General features: G+C 34.9%; 1 protein-coding gene across 1 annotated transcript in view; it reads left to right on the top strand.

Moving 5' to 3' along the window:
* Positions 1–739: 739 nt before the first annotated feature.
* Positions 740–14,344, top strand: part of Ork1 (open rectifier K[+] channel 1) — a 91,668-nt gene continuing 78,063 nt past the window's right edge. The window contains exon 1 of the mRNA XM_073973189.1: positions 740–1,550. The gene's annotated coding sequence lies outside the window, so the exon portion shown is untranslated. The remainder of the gene's footprint in view (positions 1,551–14,344) is intronic.

Genomic DNA, 14,344 nt, shown 5'->3' with positions numbered 1-14,344 from the left:
TCTTGTCGAGAATAATTTCAACAAAATCAATGGTGTCGCGTAACATGTAGTGGACCCCGTTGAAAATAAAAGTTGTCTGACATAAAAACAATAACTTGAATACGACGAAGTTCAGGCCCAAACTGATTGGATTTTTCTTGCTTTCGTTGCTTCATTTCTGGTAAAAGAAAGGTCGAAACAAATTCGAACTAGGTTTCTCTTTATTTAACCAGGCGGGGCAGCTTATGTACCCAGGCCTTTAAGGCCTACGTACATAAGCTACCTCGCCCGGTTGCCTTGCTTGCTTCTGATAAAGGAATAAAAAGAAAGGGCAACCCAGTTCGAAATTTGCTCGGCCTCCTTTATTCTTTTACGTCATGTCAAAAATGAAGCAGGGAAGCAAAGCAACCAGGCAAAGCAGCTTATGTACCCAGGCCTTTAGTGCTCGCTACCCAAAGAGAGATTTCTTAGAAATTAAAAATTACTTTTTAAAATATTTTCTTTGCAGCCTGTACACAAGTATATATGTATGTATGTACGACTGAATAGGTGTAAACAATATATCGATGTATGTGAGTGAGCCTCTCTCGTGTGTATGAAATTGGTTTGTTTTTAACTGTCTTTCTATAACGCGCTCTCATTCTCTAAACCTTCATAGAAAAGCTTTAATTTTCACATTTCTGTTTTTTCGTTTTCTGTTCGAAAACCAAAAAAGTGTAATACAAACGTTATTTTCTGTTCGAATTTCAAGTGTGAAATTTCAACAACAACCAGTGAACAACGGCGACAGACAATTGCACTTCCCCACACATGGTTGTGACGCTGATGGTAGTGGTAGTGATCGTTGTGGTGAAACACCATTGTTGGTGATAGTCCCGTCCGTACGTCTAGCATTTGTTGTAGCAGACTGCCAGCAGCAACGGCGCTTACTTACAGCTACAAATGACAACGGTAACAAAAACAACAACGCAACTAAAGTCAACAAATCACAACAACGGACAACACACAGAATGACTGTCTTTACCGAAACGACGATCAGCAACAGAATTAAATATAAAAAAATAACACAGAAAATGTAAAGAAGAAGCAGCAAAAACAACAACAACAGGCGCAAATAACTAAATGAAGACGACACACAGACAGAATGTGAAAATCATTTAATGTGTGTAGAATTTGACCGTTTAACGGCAGTCAGATGACGAACTCCATAACGATCGTACATTAGAACCGTGCCAAGTTGAATAAAAAAACAACATAAAACGAGCAACGAAAGATTTCCGCCGCTATCAGTAAAAAAGGAAGAATATAACGGTTTTAACATTCGAATTTTCCAAAACGAACCTTAATAAAAAGATTACACGAAAATATTACAGAAAATCACAAATTTTGTCTGGAATATCTTTAAAAAATCTTTAAAAATATTTATTTGAAAAATATTTAAAGAAAGTTGAAGTGCAAGCATTTATCCAATTGGAAAATATAAAATTTGTAAATATTTAAGCAAACTATTAAACATGTTTTAATATTTAAAATAAACAGTGAAGTGCTAAATCAAGGATCAGTGATTTAAGGTATAAAATGTTTTCAAATTGGTCAAAATACGAAAAAAGTTAACGGTAATACATTTGAAATGTGTGGAATTGTGAACGTTTTTTGAATTAATCTCTCTAGAATGCCGTCCTGTGGGATTATTGTGCAATTTGTTAATGCATATTTAAAGTTTGCCGAAATCAAACCGGAGTTATAATCCTGGCTTAAAGGTTTCTAGCTGACTAACCTATCCTTAAATATAGTTTGATATTTGTTTTCCTTACTTTAACTCATGGATGTGTAGTGCAGAAGATCGTATTTATTGAAATTGTGATACATATTTCAATACTCACAACTTTTCGTGCCTTGTACGTGATCTTTGGATATCTTCTTGGCATGTGGTGTAACCAATATAATGTATGATTTTTAATAATCCTTTAAGGCTGAGATACATAAAATGATTATTTTGCTCCCATAGGTCATAGACTAGTATGGAATGGAAAAGAATAAAGGGAAACGGCAACCCAATCCAAATGTGGCTCAAGTCCTTTATTCTTTACGTTTCAAGACCATGACATATGTAAAAAAATCAATCGCACCAATCCTTAGTTAGGAATTATGATCCTATTAAATAATTTATGATCCCAAGATTCAGCTTAACTACTTGTAACATTAATAAAATTAATTTGTTTGACATTTATTATCCAGGAATCGCCTCTTCAGTTTTAAATACCTGGGTGCCACAAATAACAAGTTCAAATGATTTGCATTCTGCAATAAAAAATAAACGTATAAATGAACATAAATGCGCCATAAATAAAAAACAACAAACAAAACAAATACCAAGACAACTTAAAATAAAATTTTGCAAGCCTGTAGTACTACCGGTACTTACACCCAGCTGTGTAACCTCTTCTTTGAGAAAAAGTAATTAGACAAATATACGGAGCAAGACGAGAGGGAGATTGAGACTTTCAAAGAAGAAGGAATGGTGAAATCGATGGGAACTAGGAGCTAAGTTGGGCATTGTATGTAGCGAAAATATTAGTAAAAGAGCACAAAATACTAAATGGAAAACCCAACATACACGCGGGCAAAAGGGAAGCCTATAACAAGGTGGATGGATTGGGTAGAAAAAATGACAGTATGCTAAACATCACCCTACAGACTGACTATTGAAACGTATTTTCAATGTTTTCCCATTAGCGAAATTCTGTAATTATTTTTTTTTTGTTTTTTTTGTTTTTTTTTTTTTTTTTTTGACAAAAGTCTGTGAAATTAAAACTTCAAATATACTACGCCCGTTTCAGTTTGGGTTAAACAGAGATTGATAGTACGTCTACATTGTATGGGATTTAGAAAAGCAATTCCTCCGCATATTCGTCAAAAAATCCCCATAAAGAAGTTAACCCGGCAATTAGCTTCAATATTAATATGCTATACGCCCCTTAGATTAATCGCATCTTTAGATATGAGAAATATGATAATGACTCATTTATAATAGTAAATACCTGGGTACATAAGCAGCCTCACCTACTTATATTGCTTGCCTGCTTCATTTCTGACATAACAAAATTAAAAGAATAAAGAAGAAAAGGGCAACCCAGGCCTAAAAAGCTTTAGAAGTACATTGGAGTGCATACTTGTTGATAATACGTATACGCCATCGTAGTCCTTACCGAACGTGACTGGTCAGAAACAAGACGATCTTCAAGAAGACAATCCATATTCAATTCTCTGACCTCTTATGTACTCTTAACAATCTCAAGAAACTCTAAATACCTAGCTCGGACAAGAACCAAAGTTCAGCAGTAAAAATGGGAAATAACCTTTTCAATCTTTAAACCACATAAAGCCACTGGTCGTGAAACTCTGTTTTTTTTTTTCGAATAGTTTTGTTGTTTTTTTTTGCATTTTTTATAGCCTGTTATCTGTCATTTCACGCTTATAAAGTTTCATTTGACCTATGCATTTCCACGCAATTGGTCTAAAACGCAAGCTATTCAAAAAATCGATTTGTTTTTTAATTTTCGACTTTTGATGAAAATTTCAATATGCGATAAAAGTTTAATCCTGTTTGATAACTTCGCAAGAAAAAGTATTTGCAAGTTCTTACTTACAACTACTACTCATTTCTCTTTTAATGAACAAGTTTGTTATCGAACAGCATTTTGTAAATGTTTGTACAAATTTGTACAAACTTTTGTGTTATCGAACACACCTAATGTTAGATTCATATAAAGTCAGGGATTTGTAAAGGGCTGCGTACATAAGCTGACTTGCCTGATTGCCTTGCTTTCCTTCTTCATTTCTGACATAACAAAAAGAAAAGAATAAAAAAGAAAAGGGCAACCTGGTTCGAAATTTGCTCGGCCCTCTTTATTCTTTTATTTTATGTTATGTCAGAAATGAAGTAGGAAAGCAAGGCAACCAGGCGAGGTAGTAAAGGGCTGCGTACATAAGCTGACTTGCCTGATTGCCTTGCTTTCCTTCTTCATTTCTGACATAACAAAAAGAAAAGAATAAAGAAGGTCGAGCAAATGTCGAACTGGGTTGCCCTTTTCTTTTTTGTTCTTTTATCAGAAGCAAGCAAGGAAAGCAGGCCTTTAAGGCCTGCGTACATAAGCTGCCTCGCCTGATTGCCTTGCTTTCATACTTCATTTCTGACATAATAAAAATAAAAGAATAAAGAAGGCCGAGCAAATTTCGAACTAGGTTGCCCTTTTATTTTTTATTCTTTTATGAGAAGCAAGCAAGGTAAGCAGGCAAGGCAGCTTATGTACTCAGTCCTTTATGAATGTAGTAATACCCTAGACAGGCGGCAGCGTTAATTTGCATTAAAGGTAGAAACACAATGACTTTTGTTGCATGCTTCACGCTCAGTTTCATGTAAACGAACAAAGGCCAGGTACTATCTAACACAAATGCGATACTGGATTTCTTTATTCTTTTACAGAAATTGAGGCTTTGGTAAGCATGAATTTCTCATTCTGTTTTCACCTTAACATCTGCATATAATTTTTGCCTGACAGACGACAGTTTCTGCAATTACGAAACAGCTGATTGCTGGTAGACAACTGTTTTGTTGTTGTTTACCCTGCAATTTGTTTTTTCCTTGTGTCTCAGAGCATGAATATATGAATATGATCTCTCTCTTACATGAATATGGGCTCTTTTTTACGGTATTACCATATTGAAATACCTAAATCCACTTTAAATTCAGTTTGAATTTGTGCATTAAGAATGTGGATAATGCACGAATTAGTTTGAATTAAGGCAGTAAAGGCCTACGTACATAAGCTGCCTCGCCAGGTTGATTTGCTTGCTTCTGATAAAAGAATAAAAATGAAAAGGGCAACCCAGTTCGAAATTTGCTCGGCCTCCTTTATTCTTTTATTTTTATTATGTCAGAAATGAAGCAGGAGAGCAAGGCAATCAGGCAAGGCAGCTTATGTATGCAGGCCTTTAAGGTAAATTAACGCTGCCGTCTGTCTAGGGTTTACAAGTATTTTCTCAATAAAAAACCAAGGGATGGGATTGGCATATACGAATACACCTATATTATATATTTTAAAATTTTTTGGCACTTTAAAAGAAGGACCGATTCCAGAAAAGCTATACTTTTTAAAGCATTTTTTTAAATGCTGTAAAAGTCTCAGAAATATCATTTTCATGTACAATTTTAAGTTTTCTCTCAAAAAATTCTCGGCGTTAAGTGGATTAAATATCAAAGATATTTAGGAGTTGTCCCATATATTCCATTTTTATACCCTCCAACGTAGTATGGAGTTTGTTTTTTCCGTTTGTAACGCATTGAAATAACCATTTGCGGCCCTATAAAGTATATATAATCTTGATCAGATAGATTTTTTTTATTAATTTCTCTTTCGAGTTTAGCTGAATGATCGAAGATTTTCGCAAACAAAAAGGAAGAAATTGTAGAGGATACCGCACAGCCAGCATATTATGCGACCGGTTCTTTAGGCTGCGAATCAGGAATATTGGATGTTGGGTCTCCAGCGTCATTGCTGTTAAAGCCTCGCTACATAAGCGGATTTCTTCCTTAAGTCGTTTCTTGTAAAAGACTAAAAGGCAGGGAGATCTACACTAGAGTAACGTTATGTCTTGTGTACCGAAGCCTTCGGTGCGAACAAAATGTGAAATTCATGCTTATCCTAGCCTTAATTTATGTAAAAGAATATTTTATTATTTTACATGAAATTGAACGTGAAATAAGCCGCATATTTCATTGTGTTTGTACCTATAGGCTGTTTGTCATTTTTGCTGACTTCAGTATCGTCCTTTGCTTTGGTTGTTAAAACTTCGTCAAAATATTTGAGTTGCACACTCATGCATTGTTCCTCGAAAATGCAACTAAATGCATCAGAAATAAAAATGATACATGTTTGCTTTTTACCTGCGTTAAAAATGTGTATTTTTGACGTTTTGAAACACGTAGCTTCACAGTTGTTAAGTACACGGCGTTAAGAAACATAATAGCTTTGTTCCTTTAATTTTTTAATGGTAAGGGTGGTAAAAGAGAAAAATGTCAAAATTGCTCTCTCATGAACATTTTTACCAGAAAAGTAAAGGAACGGAAAAATTGTAGATCTGGCAGCAATGTCAAAAAGAAACAAAAAATCAATTTTCGTCTTTTATTTCACAGTTTTTAATTTAGTTTTGTCAGCGTTCGACTTTTTCTTCTGTTTTTTGTCCATTTTCTTTTTCATTGTGAAATCGTCAAACAAAAGTCGAAAAATCAGTTCTGCCATTTTTTACCTGCAGAAATTTTGCTGGTTGCCTGTAGTAGAAGAGAAAGCCATTTTCGGTCTCTCTCTCCACTCTCACTCTCTTAAAAATTGCTTCCAGTTTTGCCACTTTTCGGGGTTAAGGAACGCTTTGCAGGTTAAAAATGGTAACAAATGGTAAAAATGGTAACCTCAGGTAAGTAAAGGAACACAGCTAATACTTCACACATTTGCAGTCATTTGCCAAGCAACCGACGATACGGAAGTCATCCTTTCACGACATCAGCTTGTCAATAACTACAGAGAGTTTTCAAGATAGAAATTAGTGCAATGCTTTGTGTCCCATACTGTTGATTGCGGAATAAACTACATAGCAAAAAAAACTCACCTTATTACGGCATGTCACCAAAAATCAGTAGTTATTATTAGGTCACTAAAAGTCGACGAATAAGTAGTTGCGACTTGTAGTAGCCAAAGAGCAACCTGCCTCCGGACTCAGAAATTGTTTCATTGATCATATGACTCGATCAAGTATACGAAGTTATTGAAACTCCGGCAAGTGAACACAAAATAAACACCAAGGTTAAATGGTGATCGCATTTGTAAACCGTTAAACTGTTTAGAAATTTCTCTATAAGCATGATATGACCCACAACGAATCCTGCTCATATAACTTCTTTGATTTTGGTATTTGATATCAGTATTTATTTATGAAGCATTAGCTTTGTTCCTTTACTTTTTTAAAAGTAAAAGTAGCAAAAGAGAAAACTGTACAAATTGCTCTCAGGTAACAAGTTTGGCACAAAAGTAAAGGAACGGAAAACCAGTAGATCCGGCAGCAATGTAAAAAAACAAATATGGCTGCTTAAAAAATGACAACAAACAAAATAAATTTCATTGGTTTAAATTTTTTATTATTAATATTTATTTTATTTGTTTTTTATTTTGCTGTTTGCGTGTAGTTTCCTTTTGCTTTAATTTTCATATAAATGTCAAATCAGCGGTCCCTTTTAACACCACGAAATTAGTCGATCTGAAAGTGGTAGAAGAGAAAGCCATTTTGACATACTCTCCCTTAAATCTTGCTTCAAGTTTTACTACGTTTTGGGCTTAAGGAACGCTTTCCGAGTTAAAAATGGTAAAACTTTAGAAATGTAAGGGAACAAAGCTATTTATCAAAGCCACTGGGCCTGGGTACATAAGCTGCCATAATAAAAGAATAAAGAAGGCTTAACAAATTTCGAACTGGGTTGCTCTTTTCTTTTTTATTCTTTTATCAGAAGCAAGCAAGTTAAGCAGGCGAGGCAGCTTATGTACCTTAAAGGCCTTGGTACATAAGCTGCCTCGCCTAATTGCCTTGCTTTCCTGTTTCATTTCTGACATAATAAAAATAAAAGAATAAAGAAGGCCGAGCAAATTTCGAACTGGGTTGCCCTTTTCTTGTTTATTCTTTTATCAGAAGCAAGCAGGCGAGGCAGCTTATGTACCCAGGCCTTAAACGTTCAGCTAAGTTAAACCCACAAATTTATTCTAAAGATATGTATGTAAATATATCATTAAATGATTTCAATCTAAATCGGACAACGGCCTAGATGTGATAGAGTCTATGTTGATATTTATTCTTCGTCTATGTCATTGTATATTTTTTGACAACAAATCAGTTTCTCAGATAACGTGAGAGTGCGATCAACCTTTATACACTACCCCGTGTAATGAAAGGTATATGAGGACCGTTGTTCCGTTTGTAACCCCTTCAAATACTTAAATATTATGGAAAGAGGAAAAGATTGTGTGTTTGATAAGTTTTAATTGGTTTTACGCTATGAATATTCCATAAAATAATGTCCGAAGATTTTCAAACATTTCATACACTTTTGTTTAAAAAGTACGGAAACGAAAAATTATAAAAAAATTGCAAGCAATCTGGCAGAAATGTCAAAGTATCTTCAATCAGATGCAAGCAAGTATGAGTACGGAGTATAGAACACTTTTCTAGCACAAAATGGAAAAAAACACTAGATAGTTTCCCAATAAAATGTTCGATGCCAAGTGATGAAGGTTAATTGGTGCAAGTGATCCGGCATGTCATCCCAGCAAAAAGTTTGCATCCGCGGATGCAGTTAAATCACTACAAGTGTACAGTACATTTGCCGAGTACATCTTTTCCTATGAATTCACTTATGAATTTTACAAGAGAGCGCGCAGCTAGGATGCACTCCATTTTGCTTCCATAGCACACAGCTAGGATGCACTCCATTTTCGATCCAAACCACAACTTTTTATGTAGTCTTTTGGATTGAATTTATAGGCACTCTTCGGATTGTGTTTTTAATCAATCCAAAGAGGCAGTAAAAATGCAAGCTATTGCGAAATATCCCAGAATAAATAAAATGCACTTATTATTTGTGTAAAACAAGAATACAAAGAACTTCATTATATAAACATAAATTAAAAAAAGATTCCATTAAATTCAATTGAGTGTACTTCCTCCGTTGTCCATTTAATCAAAGCGAACCTGATTTTACTTCGTCATCCTAAAGGGTTTTTATGTTTCCTTCCCATCACTAGTTCAGCTTTCGGCATGGACTCCAACTCCACTCCATTAAAAATTTCCGTCTCGTAAATTACCACACAAATGTTCGCAACTTTAGTTTGTATTTTTTATTTTATAACAAATTCTTCGAAAAATTTTCACACTTGTTTCTCTTTTGAAGAAATTATGTCGGCAGCGACGGGTAGGGATCAACCAACTGTTTTTGTTTTGTAGGGTTCTCTAAAGCAACTGCTTATAAAATGTATCGAATGGGGTGCATTTTTCATACCTCTGTTGGACTACATCGAAAGATGTTGTGAAATCATAACTCCAATTGCACAACTTACAATTTTTTTTTTTGCTGGGATCTTTTTAGCTTTTTAAATCATGAGCGTAACCGAGTTTTGCAGGTTTTGACGATTTTTTGGACCAAAAATGAAAAATTACGATTTCACGTTTTATGGCCTAAAATGACGATTTTTCACTTAAGACAAAATTGCAAAACTTTTTCACAGATGCTGTTGGGCAGCGCAGAATAAAAATTGTCTATTTATGTATAAATAGGCTAAGTACATGACTAAAGCACGTCCACTTTGCGCTCAGAAGGTTTGCGGCTCAATCCCTGACCAAAACATCAACATTCTCGGCTGTGGCAAATCCCCTCCGAGCAGAAGCCTAGGTACATAAGCTGCATCGCCTGCTTGCCGTGCTTGTTTATTATGTTTTGCTTCATTTCTAACAAAATAAAAATAAAAGAATAAAGGAGGCCGAGCAAGTTTCGAACTGGGTTGCCCTTTTCTTGTTCACATTTGAATTAGGTCGAACTTCGTCTTTAGTCATTTACCAGATATGACTTTTGCAGGGTTAAGCTTCTTTATGAGGATTGGTTTGAGGTATATGTAATGGAATTGACATTTGAAACCCAGTGGGTTTGTTAAATCCGGTTATATATAAACGTACTGTAAGTCTGATTAGAACAGATTTATGGCTGTGGCGGAATATCTGATCTGAAGGCTATCAATGACATACAAATCTGCTAAAAATTTATATTAAACGGCCAACAATCTTCGTTTAGAACATTTTGACGATTTTCGGTCAAAAGCTGCCGGCAACACTGTCGGGACCCCCAAGAGATTTATTCATTTTCGGATCCATGTCATTTTCACCAACCCTTTGGCATGTTATTTTTACCAACCCTTTGGCATGACATTTTCATGTCTTGGTTGGAAAATGTTGTATTGAAGTATGATTTTCATGTCAAACAAAACTCTCTATTAATTCAAACGAATTCATGAAATAACTACAAATTTCACTTTAAACAGCGTTTGCATTATAACTTTTTGCCGGGTTAACCTTCTTTATGAGGATTTATTTGACGTTTTCGCTATGAAATTGACAGTTTATTAAATCCGGTTAAGTGCGAGCGGGGTATTAATCACCGTCGCTGTACCCCAACAGATGTTTACTTCCTTCGTTCTTCGCACTGACTTTGTTTCATCTTACAAATGATTTTTCTATTATCTTCCCATCAACAGTTCAGATTTCGACATGGACTCCAACATCACTCTTTTAAGATTTTCTAGTTCGTGAATTACTTTTAATTTGTAGTTTTGTTATTTTAAAACAACATTTTGTAAATTTATACTCGTTTTTTGGGAAGAAATGATGTCGCTACTTGTAGGGATCTACAACCCGACTTGCTTTTAGGGATCTCTAGAGATTAGAATGTAACGAACGGAGAGAGTTTTTCATGAAAATATAATTAATGCGTTATTAATTAATTTTTAATTTGTAAAGGCCTGGGTACATAAGCTGCCTCGTCTGCTTGCCTTGCTTTCCTGCTTCATTTCTGACATAACATATATGGTCTGTTCCAGAACTGCAAGAATTTACTAATTTGTTCCGATAACATACGAGTAAAGAGAAAAATGCTATCGTAGTAAAAATAGTAGCTTCTTGCAGGTTCTGGAACAAAGCAATATGGTATGTTCCAGAATTACAAGAATCTACTAATTTTTACTATTTTTTCCGATAACATAAAGGAAAAAATGTTATGGTAGTAAAAAATAATAGCTCTTGCAGGTTCTGGAACAGAGCAAAAATAAAAAATAAAGAAGGCCGAGCCAATTTCGAACTAATTTGCCCTTTTCTTCTTTATTATTTTATTTTCTATCCACAAGTCGTTGCTTCTTTCATTTCAGATTCTTGTTTCGGACTTTTTGCTCAAATTTCGAGAAGCGAGATTTGATTTGACATTTACGAAATCGAGTGGATTTTAACTGCCAATTCTTTTGTGTATAGGTCAAATGAAATCTCATCTGAAATTCATTGGATTTCATTTTACGTTTAAGCAATGGAATTGACAGTTGTAATCGAGTGGATTCCCTAAATGTAAACCAAGCATAAGTCAGTTTTAGAATAGATAAGGAACTTTTGTAATATCAAAGAGTGCAGCCCCCTTGATGACTGCGGACTTCTTTTTTATTGCAGAGTCTGAAGGACGTTTCGAACTTCGTACAACACTAACAGTTTAGAAGTTGTACTTGTTGATATACAGGAAAATCAGGGTTACGTTTACACATGACAGGACAGTTGAGTAAATGTATTTGATTGTCAAAACCACAAAATTTGGCTGTGTGACGAAGGCGTCCAATTGTAAAATTATGAATGAAAATCGTCGATTTCCTTTTGTTTTCCATTTACATATTTTGTGTTTGTTCATGTTCTTTTGATTTCAACACATTTCAATTATTTTCTCATTTATTTTTACAAAAATGTCAATAATTTGTCAAACCGACTGTCTGTGAAAAAATTATGGACGGCTGGGAGAAAGCCGACAAATGTATGTAAGTGTTAGTAAATCAGAGTTCTTTTTGAAGACAAATTGTCTGGTGCAAACGCCTAGTGATTTCACAGTAAATAAAAACCTTATATAGGTTTAAAACATATTTATAAATAAAAGAACATATGCAGGTGTATAATTAAAACACAAAGTTCATCTCTATTGCATCGATGTGATGGGATCAAATGCTGATGAAAAGATCGGATCTTTCACGACTTATTTTGAACCAATGCAAAAGATCCTATGAAGTCAAATCATCGCAAGGAAGACCTTCCTTCAAATTTTGCTGGACATAGACTAATGAATGTATAGACAAACGGGCATGTTCTGGAATTCACCGTGCATCCATTTCACATTACACATGCACTTCACCTGTGAAAGCAATTGCGTTTCTGTATTTCACGTGAAAAGAGCTTTCATCAACGAATACACATGCGTGTGCTTTGTTCGTTTGATTGTTTACGAAACAGACGAAATAACATGTTGAATTTGGTACTTTAAGAAAAAATAAATTTTTAAAGCATATTTTGTTAAGGAAATTGAATTTTTTTTAAATGTTCATAGAGAACACATTAGATTTTAGTCCTATGCAGTTTTTTGTAGAAAATTTCAATTAGTTTCATTAAAAAATAGAGATTTACTCAGCTCTCGCCATCAATATTACAGTAGCTGTGTTCGTTTACTCAACAATTTGTACAAGTTCTGTAACTTCTTGTAATCGGCTAAGGTCTTTTGCTTTAGTGTAGAGTAAACGAACAACATCCAGTAACAATTTGTACAAATTTTGAGTAAATGAACACACATGGTGTGAGGAATACACCCCAACTAGGTGTAAAGTATGTTGCATAACAGCTGTAGGTGTGTTCGATACACGTGAGGTGCAGAGCTGAATGCCAGAACATGCCGGAAAGAAATCCTCTTACTGAATATATACACTTAAATACAATTAAAATTTATTCTGGTAAAAGGTAGTATCCAGATCTACATATATAAACACCAAAATCTTACAATTTACCCTCAAAAGGTGTCTTCGTTTGAGTCACACGACTGTGCATAATAGGAGTATTTATTTGTCTATGATTCAAGGTATTTGTGCTGTTTTCAAGAATGAAACACCTTAAGAGAGCCCCTGTTTATTATGGATTTTTTTATTTTTTTTTATCACTTCAAATTTCATTTTCAATACGGCACCACATTAAAAGGCTTTCAGTTGGTAGTTCTTAATTTTGACATTTATACGTGTTAGCAATTTTACGACAATTTCCTATGCACGTTTTTAAAAATTTTTGTTAAAGACCATTTATGGTATTCGTACTTAATAACGTAACGACAGCATGACCATTGCTGAGCATAGAAAGAGTACTGACATTTTTTGTGGTTTAATATTAAAGCGTGTGTTAGTTATAAGCATGGGAAATGTTGGTAAAAAGTACAGTGAAACCTCGGCGTAAGCGAAATAAGTTAAATGTACTGTGTCATTTCTTCTTAACGGATTATAGAGAGCATAGTTAACTCGATGCATTGGAATGCTGAATACATCTGTATATCTCAACTGCCTCGGATATACATATATTGGAATAAGAGAAAGTAATTCCTCTGAATTTATTATATTATTGATTATGTCAAAAACAAAAAGAGCAGACTGCATTCTCCGCCGATGCTCAAGGGTTTGCAGAACCAACAGAAAACATTTTGAAACGTAAGGACTGTCGGTGGGAAATGATCTTAGAGCATAATCTTCTACCAGAAATGACGCAAACTTTACTCAAACTTCATGACTTACGTCATTTTGGTGAAAGACTAAAAGCCAAGGGCAACCTAGTTTGAATTTGGCATTGCGACTTATGTATCGAGGTCTTTACTTATGGTAGCACTTAAGGCCTGTGTACATAAGCTGCCTTGCCTGCTTACCTTGCTTTCGTACGTCATTTCTGACATAATAAAAATAAAAGAATAAAGAAGGCTGAGCAAATTTCGAACTGGGTTGCCCTTTTCTTTTTTATTCTTTTATCAGAAGCAAGCAAGGTAAGCAGGCAATGCAGCTTATGTACTCACTCACCCCTTTACGTCCTGTATTAAGGCCTTGGTTCATAAGCTGCATCGCCTGCTTACCTTGCTTACTTCTGATAAAAGAATAAAAAAGAAAAGGGCACCCCAGTTCGAAATTTGCTCAGCCTTCTTTATTCTTTTATTTTTATTATGTCAGAAATGAAGCAGGAAAGCAAGGCAATCAGGCAAGGCAGCTTATGTACGCAGGCCTTTACTCTTTTATTTTTATTATGTCAGAAATGAAGCAGGAAACAAGGCAATCAGGCAAGGCAGCTAATGTACCCAGGCCTATATTTTGTTGGGAGCTTCCTTACTCTGCTTCTTCGCTGCGACCTTTTGTTTCCTGGCAGAATTTTAGCGGACATAACATGGCTTAAGTCCTCGACACATAAGAAGCATGACATTCTTGCTTAAGTCACATCTGGTAAAGACCAAGTTCGACTTAATTCAAATGTGATTTTGAAATCTTTTTACTTGGTCGAACTTGGTCTTTGGTCTTTTTATCAGATATGACTTCAGCAAGAATTCCATGCTTCTTATGTTTCGAGGCCTTTACACACTTCACAAATGCATTTAACAGGCTGTTTCTGTATGTCGAAACGAAAATGTGTGCGAATGAAACACACCCAAACTTTAGTTTTCGAAATATTATTACCTTTTCTT

Source organism: Musca autumnalis, unplaced genomic scaffold (assembly GCF_047663935.1).
Source record: "Musca autumnalis isolate F117 unplaced genomic scaffold, ASM4766393v1 scaffold_3, whole genome shotgun sequence".
NCBI lineage: Eukaryota > Metazoa > Arthropoda > Insecta > Diptera > Muscidae > Musca > Musca autumnalis.
The sequence above is the reverse complement of the archived record's forward strand: the minus strand, read 5'-3'. Positions and strand labels throughout refer to the sequence as shown.